The 16057-nt window shown below is 45.1% G+C and overlaps 1 protein-coding gene across 1 annotated transcript in view; it reads right to left on the bottom strand.

Annotated features, from left to right (window-relative positions):
• STIL (STIL centriolar assembly protein) overlaps nucleotides 1-16057 on the bottom strand; it is a 310496-nt gene that overhangs the window by 54138 nt on the left and 240301 nt on the right. The gene's annotated exons all lie outside the window — the stretch shown is intronic.

Below are 16057 nucleotides of genomic sequence, written 5' to 3'. Positions count from 1 at the left end.
TTTTCCAATGAAGGAAACATGGAGTTTATTTCCAAACATTTTTGTTTCAAAATATACAACGAAGAGGATTTTACAGGCACCCTAAATTCAGCTGACAAAAATTGAGAAAAAGGAACTTATCCGTAAGAAAGGCCAAGAGTTTATTAGAAAACATCCATAAGCATCCTGCAGGCGTTCTCTCCAAAACTTGCAATTGATACAAACCTACGGCAGCATTAACAAATACACAGGCCATTTTTATGTACATTCATTATAGCAAAAACTGTTTGTCATTCTGATAGACATGTTTTTGCTAATCCTAACAAACATAATACCACTGTCATGCATTTGGAGTTTATAGAGATTCTTTGTTGCTGCAGTTTGAAGGGAGCACCCCAGGCTGAACTTCACAACATAACTGACTGGGTGGGAGGGGGTAAAGTCCAATTTCAAGTAGGTGCAAGTTACTTAAGGAGTGACTCTTGTTCCTACGGTCCTAAATCGCCTTCTCCAAACTACTCGAATATCCAGGCCCGACAGTTGTAGTATGGATAACATTTTCCGCCAAAACAATGTGTTGTATGCAATAGCCTGTGTGCATCAAAAACCCCACCCACCGTCATGTTCCTCCTCCAGCACAAACAATTGGTTTCCACTCTCCAGTCCTGAATCTCTACCAAGAAAAAGGCAGATGTGATAACAGATGTGAGTAGAATAGGCAGGTTGGTCAGTTGAAGGAAGGGGCTGGTGGAGTAAGGAGAAATAAGAACAAGGAAAAGAGTCAATCTGGTAAGGAACTTGAACATCTGTCTCCCTTCCTACAAATTCTGCAATGTTACACAAAGATTGAAGAGTTGGCTATTTTCATGAGTCCGACTCAAATACAGCTACCAGATAGGAGATCCACAATTATGTTTCATATTCTTTGCCTTTATTTGGGCTTCATTTTTTTCATTGTTTCTGTAAAACTAATGTCCTAAATTTCATGGTAAAATAAAAAATTGAATACAGATTTTGAACCTATAGTTTGAATCAGTAAACCGTATTAAAGGACTGAAAAATGGGCGAAATATATACCTGCACTTATGTAGGGTACTTTGAGTCCCAACCTACAAATTAATCAATTTTGTGTCTGTTCACAATTTTCTTTCTTATAACACCTTCCCTCTTCTCAAAAAATACATTGTAAGAAATTGGCTACTGGTTGAGGGTGGAGCAAGCCTCACTCAGGAAACGACCATAATTCTGGTCAGAGTGACCATAAAACATCACTAAATTAACCCTGTCCTTAACCCTCTGTTAGCTTTGCACAAAAGCAGTTAGAATTAACTTAGAGGTAAAGTGTGAAGTACTTACGCAGCACACAAACCATAATAAAGTGAAAACACAAAAAAACCAATCCACATCAATTGAGAAAAATAGATTACCTTATGACAAATAAAATGATACAAGAATATAAATCCAATCAGTAGCGTCAGATTTTGAATTTTAACGTTTTAAGTTAATTGAACAAGCTAATTGCCTTCGGTAACGCATTATCTGGTAGAGACCCTAACTAGCTGCCGATTCCTTACCTTTGAATTGCCCAATCCGTCAGGCTGTATCCAGAAACTTTTGCGGAGTTATACCTCTTGCGATCGCTGTTGGGTGGTTCCATTCGGCTCCGCGCGAGGACATCGGTTATAAGACGTCACCCATATAGGCGCAACGCAGGCGTGCGGACATCAGTACTCAATTTTTTTCCACGCCAGAAGCAGGGAGCCACTAAGTAACTGAAGGGAACGTGTGCAAAACTAGTGCCCTGAAAAGGGGAGTAAACCTAGTCCTAAGCAAATCAGTCCGCAAAGCTGAGAGGCATGAGTGGACCTGTAAGGAATCTGCAGCTAGATAGACCAGATAATGTGCTATCAAAGTAAGTAACTTGCTCATCTGAAACTTCCGGCCGCAGATTCCTTACCTTTAAATTAGATACTCAAGTCATACCATCCAGGCGGTGGGTTGTGGACCAATACCTAGTAGCATGTCCTGCAGGACCAAACAGGCAAAATAACCATCCATGCAGACCCGACTGTCCAGGCAGTAGTGCTTGACAAACATGCGCAAAGATGCCAAAGTTGCTGCCTGACAGATGTCCAGGACCTGGACACCTCGAGCAAAAACCGTAGAAGCATTTCCCATGGTGGAATGGGCCCTTAAGCCCTTGGGGGGCTGCTTCTTAGCCAGGGCATAGCAGATCTCAATGCATAGAACGACCTAGCGAGAGATGGTCCTTTCCTGCATTGCCCTTCCCTTTTCTTAGCTCCCACGTACCTCACAAAGTTTGTCGTTCACCTAGAACTTTTTTGTGCTGTCAAGGTAGAACGACCTCACTCTTTATAGGTCCTGGCCGTGGAGACGCTCTTCCTCCTGAGAGGGATGCGGTGGAGTAAAGAAGGAGGGCAGCATGATAGACTGACACAGATGGAATGGGGTCACCACCTTAGGCAAGAAATAAGCACGGGTGCGATGCACCACTTTGTCTGGAAAGGACATCATGTAGGGCGGCGTACAAGACAGCACCTGCAACTCACTCACCCCCAGGGGTAGTAATCGCCACTGAAAACGCTGTCTTGATGGTAAGCAGCCAGAGGGTACAGCTTCGTAAAGGCTCGAAGGGAGTACACATAAGATAAGCAAAGACCAAATTAAGGTCCCACTGCAATAAAAGGGCGTGGGCGGAAACAAGTGAGCCAGCCCCTTAAAGAACCCATTTACAATCAGAGGCCTAAAGAGAGGGTTGGTCTGACAACTGAAAAAAAAGTAGAAGGAGCAGAAAGATAACCCTTGAGAATTCCCAAAGTAGAGCCCTGCTGGGCAAGGATTAGAATCAGAAAGAGGGTCAATAGACCTTTCTCTACAGTACAATACAAATTTCTGCCAACCGTAGGCGTAAACCGTCTTGGTGGATAGACGCCTGGACTCCAAAAAAACATTACATACTTCGGAAGGAAGGTCAAGAGCTATCAACTACTGCTGCTCAATCTCCACGCATGGAGGTGCAGAGTTGACCGGTTCGGGTACAGGACACTGCCGAAGGGGCAGCCTGATCGAAGGATCATTGCCCCTTTTCAGAAGCTCCGGATACCAGACTCTCCTTAACCAATACGGAGTCACAAGAATGACTTGGGCACGGTCACTTCTGATCTTCAGAACCCTGGGTAAGAGTTGTATGGGCGGAAAAGCGTGCAGCAGGCCTGAGCTCCGCTGGCGATGAAAGGAGTCGCTGAGCGATAGCTGCCTTGGAAACTCCAACACGCAGTAATGCGGACACTCCGCATTCTCTTCGCAGGCGAACAGATCTAACCAAGGTTCTACCTACTGCGGAAAGAGACCTTGTGCCACCTCTGACAGGAGACGCTATTCATGATCCGCTAGGCATCGACTGCTGATTTAATTTGCCCTGGGGTTCAGAGAACCTGCCAGGTGTTGAACCACCAGGGATATACCCTGCTGTTCCAGCCATGCCCAGAGACGCAGGGCCTCTCGACAAAGGGTCCATGACCCTACCCAGCCTGCTTGTTGCAGTACCACATGGCGGTGGTGTTGTCCGTGAACACCTGCATTAAATTCCCCTTGACAGAGGGAAGAAATGCTTTCAATGCCAATCTGGTGCAGGTATTCTGCCCAAGAACATAACTATGCGTAGGATTATGGAACCTTAGTGCATAGGGACAGGGTCATCCTACCACCTTAGTACCCATGAGCCCAGGACCAACTAGCTATATTTATTTGAGCTATAGTGTCTCAGTTGCTCTCCTACTCACTTACAGAGAAACAAGTGATTAGACACCCCAGAACACAACACTCCCGAATCTCTCAGGAATCGCAGTTGCCAGACAGAACCTTTTGCTCGCACGCTTGTACTTGTCCACAATAAGATCTGACAGAGACAAGAACTAGTTTAAAATATTTAATATAACTAACGTGCTCTAACATGCAGTATACGTGCCACAAGAAGCAGAAAATGCACAATACAAATACGGTCAGCATAGCAGCTAGTCCATAAATCATTCAAGGAGATTTCATCATGAAAAGATAATATAGCCTAAAAACCCTACCTTTGCTTACAAGCAGTATTATATACTAGAGAATCTCTGGGTGTTTTCTGCAGGCCCCCTACATATGGTAGATCTACATCATAGGTGCTGTCTCGCTCTTCTCCCTGGAAAGGTCCCACTCCAAGTGTGTGCTACCTATTCATGTTTTCCAATAAGACCAAAGTACATTGTCCCAAACAACAGCTGCATCACTATGTTTTGTCTAGGTGCTAGGGCCTGACCAGAACAGAACAACAAGGGACATTGTTTATCGACCTTGCTCACAATGTTCAGACTAAATCCCAGGAACCTGCCGAGAGTGACTACAGCAGTCGGTTCTCATGTGAAATCAGAAAAAGAGACATTTGCAAAATAAACTTGTGTAATAACCTGCACAAAGCAGCGGACAGTCTGCAGCGTGCTCATGCTAACTTAGAGAAGACAACAGTGTCTCATGGGCGACGTGATACCTTCCCCTTGGTTAGGTCTGTAGCCCTGGCCTAAAACAAAACAGAGGTAAGCAAAGACAAAGCGTCTTGATAGAACGCCAAAGAGCCATTCAAATCCATTGTAGAATTATGGTGGACTAAAAAATGAAGCCGAATGTAGAGAGAAAAGAAAAAACTATTCAAAATCATTACGATATCCATTCACAGTGTATCTTCTGAGCCAAAAACATCACATGATAGGTGGAATGCCATCAGATCCAACAAGCTGTAAAAATGGTATGCCATCCAATTAAGCAATTCGAATGAGCAGACATGCTCCTCATATCCCGAAGTAGTCAGGAGCATTTTAGGGCAACCTGCGTTAACCTCGATGAAACTCCGATCCAAGAGGCGTTGTGCACGAGCACAGGTACTCAAGTCCGCCGAGGGTCCAAGTGTTGGATCGTACACAATGCGCCCACCCACGGAACAGTCCTGGTCATGGGCCATCAACTGACCAATCATCAGTTCATAATCCAGGGCAGATTGTGACGCATTGGAGAGGCAGACATCCAGGTCTCACTGAAAATGGCATTGGAGGCAGTAGAACTGTGTTCTACTGCCTCCAATGCATGCATGCGAAGTAGGCATAACGGAAGGTTAGCCAATAGTCTATGTTAAGAGCTTGTAATGGCATCATACCAAAAAGCTGCCGCATCCAATGACGGTACAGCTGCAATTGGTCTCGGCTTGGCAGCACCACAGGTCAAGCAGCCATTACGGAGCAGCAGTAGAAGTACATGTATAACACAAACCAAAAGGAGAGGAAACCCTCTAAGGGCACTGGAAAAAATAGAATAAATAAAAGCTGGGATTACTATATAACTTTTTTTTTTTTTTTTTAAAACAAGTCTGAAAGGAGGCGACAAGTTTAAAAAAGTGGGCCAGGCCATCTCTATGAGATACATTAAATATTTGAGAATTAATTCTCCAAAATGTAGGGAGAGATTCATATTTAACAGTGACTGAAACTCACTTGATGTTCTCGCCACTTCTTGTTGAGTCTGCTTAACTTGAAATCGTTTTTCAAAGTTGTAATGGAAGGCCACAGTGATCTATCTACAATCCCGTGTGAGGGTGGAAAGAACATTGCTGCAATATGTAACACGTTGTGAGAAACTGCAAGCCACAGCAGTTGTGGCTATTTAGGATAAGCTAACTGCTGTTACAAAGCAAAGTCAGTGTGGGAAAATTTGCTGGGACCGGGGTCCCTTTTATATAACCAGCCAAATTAAGGGGCGAAACGTTGCAGGCACCTTGAAGTTTCCCTTGTTTTCAGACTAGGGAGTGTCCTACTGTAGAATCACAATCCTCCCCTGTGAGGAAAACCTCCTTATCCGCTCGTTGACAATGAAACGCAAAAGGCAAGGACAATAATTCGTGAATATAGCTACTCCCAGGGGTTCATATCTAGCTACTGGATAGTGTTTTGTGTAGGCCGTAAACTGGAACAGTGTGATGGGCAATGATATAACCCCATGTATTAACCACACAGCCAAATCAGTTACTGTCACAGAAAACAGTAATGGCGCTAGCTTTTCAATATGTAACAGTGTATGTTGCATATTTCATCAACATCAGTCTTTGTTCAACTGTCAAATTAAATAGTAAAAGTAGAGCGGAAGCATTCAGGTAATTCCATGGTACCTTTCAACTTTTAAGTGTTTGCAAGGTCAAACCAAATGGCATTGCAGAATGCAGCTGATTTTGACCAGGATACAAAACGTACACTTCATTTTTAACAGTCAATTACAGATGATACAATATTATCTAAAGTATATATACAAGAAGAGAGTGATAATACTATCAACTATGGCAATAACTTTTTCTAAATTATTCTGATCTAGGTGATGTAGGCGTACCGCAGCTTCCCTCTGTGACAACTTCCAAAATTCATTATATGCTACATATACCAAACGTTTAGCGCAAGGGGATTTTGGACCTAAAAGGAAACCAGCAAGATCAATGTCACCTGCCAAAAGAGAAAGATGTTTCACAGATGACAGTGTGGAATTTTCCAACCATTGTTGACACAATTTACCTACAGAATATATGGTAACTGTATGGGAATGTGGAAAACGAGGATCAGGTCTACTTTGTGTAAACCCTTTTGTGGCATTAGTAAAGCATAACTGACAAGCATTGGTTCTCGTTGGCCACAGCAACCAACCCAAAGAGTCAATATTGGAAAAGTTGAGAGTACCATTCTGAAACATAACAGTCAATTCTTCAATTGTGTAGCTGGTATGTGTCTGCCATGTGTCATAGGCAGCCAAGGACGAAATGGAGGTAGCATTTAAATTGTTAGCAGTGGCCAAACCAAAACATGTAGTTTGTTGAACTGTCTCATTTGAAAATATTAGCTGAGATGGTATTAAACATGCCCGATGCAAAAAAATCAGCGCCCCACACGTGCCAATCTTTGGTACCCCAAATAGATTTTGAATCAACCATGTCCTTCCAGTAATGATAACCTTTCAGGGACAAATCAGTTATGAAGGAAAAGGAATACACCAATTTGGTGTGGGTGAGCATTTGTAAAAATAGAATACTGGGTCTGATGGATTGTAACCAGTAAAATATACCATTTTCTTTTCTGCGTCATTGAACTTCCCTGTAATGGTGTCGGGCAATGCTCCTATTAAGTATAATTAAAATGTGGTCTCTGAGCATTGGTTTTGTGGAAAAAATTATGGCCATGTTGGTAACAGAATAAATCAGCATAATTTGCAGAATTTAAATAGAGATCTTCAGTATCAAAAGCAGTATAATATTTCAATTCAGAAAATAGTGAGTAAACATTGTTGACATCCCAGTCATCGGAGTGAATTCCAGGCAAAACATCACCACCTAAAGAAACACTGAATACATATAGAATTTGCAAAGTTTGAGTAGGACCATAGACATCAAACTATACCTTATTCCAAATAATACCGTCAACAATTGGGAATGCTGAAATTTTAACTAGGACTTGATCTCTTCATTTTATGTGAGGACGAGTGAGGGGCTAGAACTCCGTCAACCAAGTTCACAGCAGAGTGTTCAGATAAGTAGTGGCCATCAATCAACAGGAAAATAACAATCACAAAACCAATCGACATGATGAGGAACACCATCGTCGGCACAATCTAGATGGATGTCCATGGAGGGACCAGGTAAGTTTTTTTTAACCAGGAGATGAAAACACAAATCCGTGTAGGAGGGTCTGCCACATTCGAAGACAATGAGGATGTGTCTGAAAAAAGGTTTCTCAGTCTATATAGCAACCACCGGAACTTAGCTGAAACAACAGGAGCTGTTCTTCATTGGAAGGTGAATGAATTGTACTTTCAGGAATGTCAACTATAAGTTTGACTGGTGGGGAAGCATACTCATTTTCCACAGTTGTAAATGTTGAAGGCAAACAGGCACCAAATCAATTCAAGGCACCAAATCAATTCAAGACTCCATTCCCCTCCCATCCATTTGTTGGGTGTTGTCGGGGAAACAGAAGACCTTGGATGAAGTGACCAGGCAGCAGAGGTAAAAATCACAAAATGGGTGCCTTTCAAACGAAGGACTGGGACCGATGCACGGTACGATGGAACAAATTCTTTCTTCTCCACCTTCTCTCCGACCATATCACCAACGTGAGGAAGCAAGCCAGAAACCGGAATCAGCAGTGCTGCATTCGTAGATGAGGGGAAATGAGTTTTCGCAAGAGCGTCACGACTTTTGTAGATCCTGTAACATAGCACAATGGTTATCTACATCAAATGTTGCAGCAGTCTCCACAAAGTCTACACCATCAAGGTCAGGCACAAACATCTTAATGCCAAAGAGCATTTCGTATGGAGTCCGCCCACCCAGTGATCTTCTTGGGAGATTATTAAGTGCACGTTGGACTCCATAAAGATGGGTCAGCCAACCACTACCAGTACCTAATATCCTAGCTGTCGTAGATTGCTTTAAGTCGCGGTTCATCCGCTACACAACAGAATTGCCCTCAAGCCGATATGGAGACGGGAACTGCACCATGAATTAATCGTATCCAGGTAAGCCTTCGAGGAAAAAACTGGCCATTGGTCTGAATGGAAAGTGCCACAGGCAAATGTCCCTACAAAGACAAGCAAATCTTTTACAATAGTTCGAGCGTCAGCACTGCGTTGCGGCCATAACCAAAGGAATCAAGTGCATGAATCCACTGCAACCAAGATGTATTTAAAAGCGTTATCAGATGTTAAAGGCTGCAGTGATAAAGATAAATACAACCAAACGGTTGATTTGAAATGAAAAGCGGAGTATGAGGTGGACGCGAAGCAGTAGAAGGTTTAATCGGTTGACAAATGTCACAGGAAAAAACATATTTGCTGGTGTAACGCACGCCACCAAAAACGTTGCTGTAAAAGCGAAATAGTTGCAGCTACTGCAGCATGGGCAGAAGCCACGCCCATGCGCAGCAACGATCAAAGAAAGTCTCCAACCGATGGTATAGTCACAAATCTAATTCGATTGGATGTTAAATAATAGGTGTAACGAGAAAGGAACTCTTGGGTAAACTGCGTACCCTCCGTCGCGGCAATAGCCGCCAGAATATCGTCATCAATTTGTCATAGACCTAATAACTGCTGCTTCAGAGCACATGGCCACTGCAGATTTGGCTGCTTCATATGCCAGCAAATTACCAATGGCGTGTTCTCCCATATGCTGATCGCCTAATGTATGAATAACATGTGAGTGGCACACGCTCCTTTGGAGCAGCCACTCTGACCCAAAGCATTTTATGCTTAATTGTGCTACCTTTAGAATCACGAAAATCATTTTGTGTCCAGAACAACAAGTTGTCATTGAAGGATTGTACACAGTCAAATGAATCACAAACTACAAGTGTAGGGACGTCAGGATCGGCAAATTCAGAAGCTAATATCAAAGCCCATAACTCGGCCAATTGTGCCGTGCAATCCCCAAGGGATTGTGTGTACACGAAGGAGGATTTGAAATCACCATCTACTATTGTGCCTGCCACAATTGCGCAGGCTGCTGAATAAGCATGCTTAGAACCAATGGCTGGCTGTGCAGACCCATCAGTGTAAATTATACATTTGTACTGTTCAAGAGGGAGCAGTGATAAAAGAGGAGGATAAACGTGTCATATTGTAAAAACTCCTGCGTTTGCAAAGAAGGATCAAAGATGAAATTGACATAAGCCGTTGTCAATTAACTAACCCATTGTATCCAACGTGGAAGCAAGGTTTTAGAATTCGGTACACTAGCCTTACTGACTGCTTCTAAAGCAGGCACTGGCGAAACCATTAAAATGCGTTTACTGAGCCAGAGAGAGTTCTTTTAGAATCCCCATCTGAACTGCTGTTAAAATCTTTTCAGCGGAAGAAAAACGCATCTCAGCATGAGTATACAAATAGGAGTTATAAGCAATGGGAACCGTGTCTCCTTCATTAAAAGTAAAGTAAGTGAATCCCAACACTCATGGTACAATCCCTATGACCAAATTTGTTGTATTATCTCTGGTTAACAAGAATTGAGTCACAAACAGATCAGACTGCAAAGACCTAAGTTCTGCGGTATGTTCAGGAAGTTAACTGGAAGGGTAAAATGATGGTTGTATTAACACGTATAGCGGTTTGATACGCTGGGCATAATCAGGAATACAAGTCCTGCTGAAATTTAAAAAACCCAGCAAAGATTGTAATTTAAGACTTGAAGGAGGCTGCAATTTAGCACATTTCTCCAAAACGTGGGCGGCTAACTCCCAACCTTCATTATTGAGTTCATAACCAAGGAAGAGTACTGCCAAAAAGGTAATATGCAGTTTTGCAAAATTAAATTTGTAGCCTAACATCGCAAAATGAGTAATAATGCGATTCATGCGCATAAGATGTGGATTAATTTCAACATCCGTCAAATAAGTGTCAGACGTACGAAAAGGCATCAGGGTAAATCTCATGTAAAATTGAAACAATGCGTGCTGCAAACATGCCCGGGCTATTTTTATATACCTCATAGGCAATCTCGCATATCGTCTCTGATTGCCTGGAGCGCTGAATGCGGTAAAATCACAACTTTTAGGAGCCAAAGTGTGGCTGAAAAATCCATTGGAAATATCCGAAGTTTTATATTTGTTCCGAACAATGTTATTTACCATGCAGAGCTATGTGTGTTCAGAACTGCAAAAATGTGAACCTGACTGTTCAAATGTCTGTAGTGTAAAGGATTAGTTACTTACCTGTAATCCTAGTTCTCATCCATGAGGAGTCAAAATTCACCACTTTATTAATGGAGAATGCAGAGTAAAATACAGCAAAGTGCCCCGCCAAGCTTAAAGTCCAGTCCAACGCATTTCATGCTTGCGCACTTCCTCATGGGCTCAGGGCAAGATTGCGAGTGTGGGCAACGGCAGTTATATCCAGCACCAAATCAACGATGTCTTGTAACCCCTAGTGAGTCATCCTCCATTAATAAAGTAGTGAATTTTGACTCCTCGGATGGGCCCTTGCATTCCAGGCAGACTGTGTTTTGGATTATTAGCAGCACTGCCTGAGCCGTGGGAGGAGCTCTGTTGCATTCTGCAGCCGCGCCAATATGACGTTGCAGATAAAAGGACGGGGAGACCGATGGAGGTATAAACGGACGGGTGAGAGCAGCAACAGTACCCGGCAACCCACTTGGGATTTTATTTTTGATATTTTGAGGAGTGTGGCATGACGACTCACTAGAGGGACTGTTAGACCTGTCAGCCCTTTGGGTGGTCCCTCCTCATCATTATTTATTCTGTCCCACTTTTGCCTCAAACCCTGTTATAATTTTTCCTTTTTGGGAACCACCAAACTTTTTAGTGTTGATGCAGGGTCAGGGAGCCATTTTCCCTACCCCTGGAACTTCTGTCTGAGGGCCTGAGACACAAAATGGTGGCCACCTATTGTCACCTGTGACATCACCAGAACTCACTGGAGGTTTCCAGAACATTCTAGAACCCTGTGACAGTGGGAGGCAGTTTAGAATGTTGGGAGGCCATCTCAGAGTGGCAGTTGGCATCTGACTAGAGAGGAGAGAGGACCAGTTCAGAAGGAGGTCGGAGTAAGGCAGCAGGGGTGGAAACCAGTGCTTGGAGTGGGGTCCAGAAACCCACCCTTGATGCTAGTCCCTACTGACCAAGCCCAGCCTAGAGCCCTGTGTGGGACCAAGACCAGAAAAACCATCTTAAGGACCTACATATTGTGAAGAGGCCTTAAAGAAGACCAGCAAGCTCCTGACCTGTTTAGCGGTGTCCTCCTGGAGTCCTGACGTCGAGAAGCCTGGAGACCTGAGGCCTGAGGTGGAGAAGCGGCGCTGACAGAAAGCAGACGTCGTACCCGGAGCCGTCAGAGGTCAAGAGAGGGCGCCAACGGAGGTCGTGGAGAGGCACCGGAGATCGCACTCCGGAGTCGCCGGAGATCGAGGTGAAGCGCGCCGTAGGTCGGGAGTGGAGGTCGCACTCCAGAGACACCCGGAAGCGGGGAGGCCGTGACCCTGCGACGCCGGAAGGCGACATCGATCCGGAACAGCCCAGCGACATCGATCCGAGGCCGCCCAGCGACACCGAGCAGAGGCCGCCCAGCGACATCGATCCGGAACAGCCCCGCGACACCGAACCGAGGCCGCCCGGCGACACCGAACCGAGGCCGCCCAGCGACATCGAACCGGAGCCGTCCAGCGACATCGACCCGACGCCGAGCGGAGCCGATCATCGTGAAAAGGGCAGTAAGTGGTAGAGGGGGCGTCTGAGGCCCCGTGGAGCCCTAAAAGACCATTCTAGGGGCTAGAGGGGTGTTAGAACCAGCTTGGGAGTGCCAGGGGTGAACTGAGACTGGTGCAGTGACCTCTGTGAGGGGTTGTGTATTTTGGGAGAGACAGATCTTTAGGTTACCCTTATTCTACCTCAGTTCAGGCCCAGCCTTGACCAATCTAGGTGGGACACCCCCCATGTCATCCAAATGACCACAAGCTGTACTTGGGCAAAGTGAAACCAAACTACCTCGTGACAGGGTTGTGAACTGTAATTGTCATTGATTGTGTTATTTAAGTTATTGAGGGTGCTTTATTTATTGTCTTGCACTGTATTTATTCCTGACTGTATTTATTTGCCATCTGTATTTATTGCACCTATATTTATTCCGTGTTTATTTATGACCTGATCCTATTTATTGAAACCCCACTGTGGTATTATTTATTTGACCTGCTATTTTCAAGAAAAGTCTTATGGTATTGTATGTATGTTTTGAAACCTGCAACTAAGAGAAAATAAGATAAAGACAAACTACTTCCTTTCATAATTTTTACGGTGTAGTGTCGTTTTTGGAACGGATGAACGCATGGTTATTGTGAGGGTGTGACGTACGCTTAACACGGTGCCTGACCCCCGACCGCTCGAGCCAAGCTACCATTGTGCTGGGAACCTGGTGACTGCTAACCCGGTTGCCCGGTTTCCAACAGGGACATTGAAAGCACCACGAGTACCAGAAGGCCACGGGGGTGGCCAAGCCTATTTGGGCGGGGTACAAGACATCGTTGATTTGGTGCTTGATATAACTGCTGTTGCCCGCACTCGCAATCTTGCCCTGATCCCATGAGGAAGTGCGCAAGCATGAAACGCGTTGGGCTGGACTTTAAGCTTGGCAGGGTACTTTGCTGTATTTTACCCTGCATCCTTCATTAATAAAGTGGTGAATTTGGACTCCTCGTATGGGCCCTTCCATTCCAGGCAAACTGTGTTTTGGATATATATAAATATATATACATATGTGAAAACATATACATGCAGCCTAAAATGTTTCCAACATGGTAGAAATGCCGAAATTACATAGGTTTGCATTGTAAGCCAAATACGCTCATAACCCATAAGGAAAAGAGGACATGCACTGAACAATTGTCATATACCGATGCTTTATTGCCACAAGGAAAACTTGTAATTGCAGGCATTTGCCTGTAGGCTGCATTGCAGAGCAATAATGAAACCAAGACAAAAAACTGACACCTTGCCTTTAAGGCTTCCAAGGGTTAGGGTACCGTAGCTTTAAGACCAGCAGGAGACCCTCTGCTCCCATCATGCACCACAGGTGACAGTTAGGTCAGTTCGTTTTGACTGTGTATTATGTATAGACACCTGAGTAGAGGATGCAATTATTATAGAACAACTCCAGTAATGCTCGTCCGGGGAGGAGGGAGGGTCGCTTATGACTATAATGAGTATGCCCCTGGGTGAGAACTAGGATTACAGGTAACGAAAAGTTTCTTACCTGTCGGTGTAGTTTTGCAGCTTGAAGATCTTTCTGGATTCACTATGCTGTGCATTATTCCGCGATCTTGTGGTTGGGTCCGGATTCGTAGTCTTTTCTTTGGTTTTTTTTTTTTTTTTTTTGTAGCCCAGGTGGGCGTCGACGTCCACCATTTGGTGCACCTCCCGTGACGTCGTCGTGCTTCCTGCGGAAGTCCCACCTTTGGGGCGCCATCTTCGGGTTCTTTTTTCCCTGTTTTTTTTTTTTTTTTTTAACCCTAGGCGATTGATTAATCCTTTTGTCCATATTTCTGTACGTTTCCACTTCTTTGATCCTATCCATTTCACCCCCTCTTCCTCCAGCCTCATCTTCCTGGCGGAGGTGGGTGGGCTCGCTAGTGAATCCAGAAAGATCTTCAAGCTGCAAAACTACACCGACAGGTAAGAAACTTTTCGTTTTGCAGCGTGAATCTTTCTGGATTCACTATGCTGTGCATAGACTTTGTAGCGGTTTTCCTATTTTTGTGGTGGCTGGGTGGAAGATGATCGCTGGTCGTTGAAAATGTGTTGTAGCACCTTCTGTCCGACCTGTGCTTCCTTATTCATTTGAATGTCCACGCAGTAGTGCTTTGTGAACGTGTGCACAGATGCCCAAGTTGCTGCGAGACAAATGTCTTGGATGGGCGTGTTTGCCAGGAAGGCAACTGTGGCCCCCTTCTTCCTTGTGGAGTGAGCTTGGGGCCCCTCCGTTAGCTCCTGTCCAGCCTGTTTGTGACAGAATTGAATAGTGAGGGCAATCCACCTAGCGATGGTGCCCTTGGTCACTGGTCTACCCATGAAGCTAGTAGCAAAGGACACAAACAGCTGCTTCGACTTCCTGAGTTCCTTGGTTCTTTCAATGTAGTGCATCACCGCTCTTCTGGCATCGAGGGTGTGCAGGGCCTTTTCTGCGTTTGTAGTCGGGTTTTGGAAGAAACTCGGTATCTGGATACTCTGATTCATGTGGAACGCCGACACTACCTTGGGCATGAAGTGTGGGTCCGTCCTCAGGACTACCCTGTCTTTGTGAATTTGAATGTAGGGCTCCTGTAGCGTTAGTGCTTGAAGCTCGCTCACCCTGCGTAGTGAGGTTATGGCCACTAGAAAGGCAGTTTTCATCGTCAACATTTGTAGAGTGGCCTTGTGAATGGGTTCAAACGGCGCCTTCATGAGCTCCGTCAGAACCACGTTTAAATTCCATGCCGGCGGCGGCAACCTTTTCGGGGGTGCCATTCTTTTGGCTCCCTCCATGAATCTCTTCACCACCTGCGAGGTGAAGAAACTTCCACCCTTCTCACCTCTGGTGTAGGCAACGATCGCTGCTAGGTGTACCCTTAGGGAGCTCGAGCAGAGGTTACTCTTTAGAAGGTGTGTGAGGTACCTCAGCACAGTTGAGTCTCTTGTCATTCTGTTTTGCAGGCCCTTTTTCCTGCACCACACCGTGAATCTCTTCCACTTTGCGCTGTAGCACTTTCTTGTAGTAGGTTTCCTTGCCTCCCGTAGCACTCGCATAGTGCTCTGAGGTAACCTTAGGTGTGCGAACTCTAGGTCTTCAGGAGCCATGCTGCTAGGTTGAGTGTCTCTGGCTCTGGGTGCAGGACCTCCCCGTTTTGCATTGAGAGCAGGTCTTTTCTCCTCTCGAACCTGTACGGATTGCCTTGCTCCATTTCTTGAATCTGTGAGAACCATGTCTGCCTCGCCCACTGTGGAGCCACCAGGATCAGAGTCATGTTGCTGGTTCTGCACTTGTCGAGCACTCTGTGCAACAGGGGTATCGGTGGAAAGGCGTAGGCAAATGTCCTCCACCAGCTTATCCATAGGGCATTTCCCTTGGATTGCTGATCTGGTTGCCTGGATGCGAAGCTTTGGCATTTTGCATTGTGGCGTGTTGCAAATAGGTCTATTGTGGGAGTCCCCCATCTCTGGAAGATTTTCTCCGTTTCCTGGCCATTGAGCTCCCACTCGTGCGATGCTGAGGTCTGTCTGCTCAGCCAGTCTGCCTCCACATTGTCCTTCCCTGGTAGGTGAATTGCCAGTAGATCTATCTTGAGAGGTATGGCCCATCTCCAAATCTCCTGAGCTAGGGATGAGAGGGGAAACGACTGTGTCCCCCCTTGTTTGTTGATGTAGAACATCGCCGTGGTGTTGTCTGTCTGTACTAACACCCTCTGGCCGAACAGGTGTCTCTGGAATGCCTTCAGGGCTAACAGTATCGTTTTCAACTC

This window comes from Triturus cristatus, chromosome 4_2, assembly GCF_964204655.1.
Source record: "Triturus cristatus chromosome 4_2, aTriCri1.1, whole genome shotgun sequence".
In the NCBI taxonomy this organism is placed as follows: Eukaryota; Metazoa; Chordata; class Amphibia; order Caudata; family Salamandridae; genus Triturus; species Triturus cristatus.
The sequence above is the reverse complement of the archived record's forward strand: the minus strand, read 5'-3'. Positions and strand labels throughout refer to the sequence as shown.